This window comes from Emys orbicularis, chromosome 15, assembly GCF_028017835.1.
Source record: "Emys orbicularis isolate rEmyOrb1 chromosome 15, rEmyOrb1.hap1, whole genome shotgun sequence".
NCBI classification, from domain to species: Eukaryota; Metazoa; Chordata; order Testudines; family Emydidae; genus Emys; species Emys orbicularis.
In genome coordinates, this window is record NC_088697.1 from 7,522,208 (window position 1) to 7,523,594 (window position 1,387).

The 1,387-nt window shown below is 53.8% G+C and overlaps 1 non-coding gene across 1 annotated transcript; it reads right to left on the reverse strand.

The window, feature by feature from the left end:
• Positions 1–818: 818 nt before the first annotated feature.
• Positions 819–890, reverse strand: TRNAA-UGC (transfer RNA alanine (anticodon UGC)). Its single transcript has one exon. It is a non-coding gene; the product is annotated as a tRNA-Ala (tRNA).
• Positions 891–1,387: the final 497 nt, after the last annotated feature.

Below are 1,387 nucleotides of genomic sequence, written 5' to 3' on the forward strand. Positions count from 1 at the left end.
TCAGCCTCTGCACTCTGCAGGCAGGACAAAAGAAAAAGAGATCTGAGATTGCGCCCTATGTTCTTATGCAGGCAGCTAGAGGGGAGAGCCCCTGATGAGTGGGGGGAGGGGAGGATTTAAGCGGTGCAGCCAAATGCTTGTATTTGTTGTGTATATTAGTATTGGAGAGATCCCCTCATCCCGGGGGCAGAAAAGAACTGCCCCTGCCATGGTCAAACACACCCGACCCCCGACCCCTAGCAACTGTGAGTGAAATTAACAAGGATGCCAGAAACGGCTCCTAACCCCCGGGGCTGAACAGCGCAGGGAACAGCTGAGAGTTTAAACTATTCTTATGCAGGGGGTAGGCTTGCTTCTCCCTCTCAGCCAGACTCCCTGCTCCCTGCTGCAAGCTAGAGGGGAGCCCCTGCAGCCGCTGCTGAGTGCCAGGCAGGGGGAAAGCATGGAGCCTAGCGTCGTCAGCCTGGCTGGAGGAGTCAGACTGCACCTTTTCTTACCGGCCCGTACCGGCTTACTTTCACTTCTGCTCCTCTCTGAGCACTGACTGTCCCTCCGTTTCCTTGCCTCTCAGTCTGTGCAGATGGGACCTTTCCTTCCAGTGTTGAAGGATTCACCCTTCTCATTTCCCATTGTCCCAAGCAGCACAGCGGGTGGGAATCTTAATCGTACCAAGGTGACTTAGGAGCTGAAACCCCCACAGACCTTCCATGCAATTGGCACTTGCCCCTCACTCAGCAGGATTGAAACTCGTGCAGGGAGACTGCTGGGCCACATCCCAGCTGGGCATGAGCAAAGCTGCAGTGTGGGAAAAAAGAACATGGAGATGCTGGGGATTGAACCCAGGGCCTCATACATGCAAAGCATGTGCTCTACCACTGAGCTACATCCCCAGCTTGCATAAGCCCTGCTCTGAGGGCCAAACCTGCTGTCCTGGAGGTTGGTGGTTCATAGGGGACACTTTGCAGCAGGGCCAGATTCTAAACAGCAGAGGGGGAGAGAGACTGGCATGCCCTGGACTCAGGGTGCAGAGATACAAGAATTAGCCCTCATACTGCATTGGGTGGGGGGTACTGCAATCCCCTGCTGGAAGGTAATGGGGGGGTGCTGTGAGCAGCTCAACACCTGACCCTGGTGGCAGAAGCGGTGTGGGGGACTCCAGGTATTTCTAGGATCCACTATTTCCACCTGCCTATAAAGTCCAGCTTTCCCCAGCACATTCACTGTGGCACAATTGGGTCAGTGTTTCCAAGACTGTACAGCAAAAAATTGCTCCCTGTTTCCCTTCTATCTGAAGCAGGATTAGCCTGTGTCGGTGGTTAATGAAGTGGATGTAGTTGTAGATTGTTATTCATTCCCCACCTTGACAATTCACACAGTCCCTTTCCTG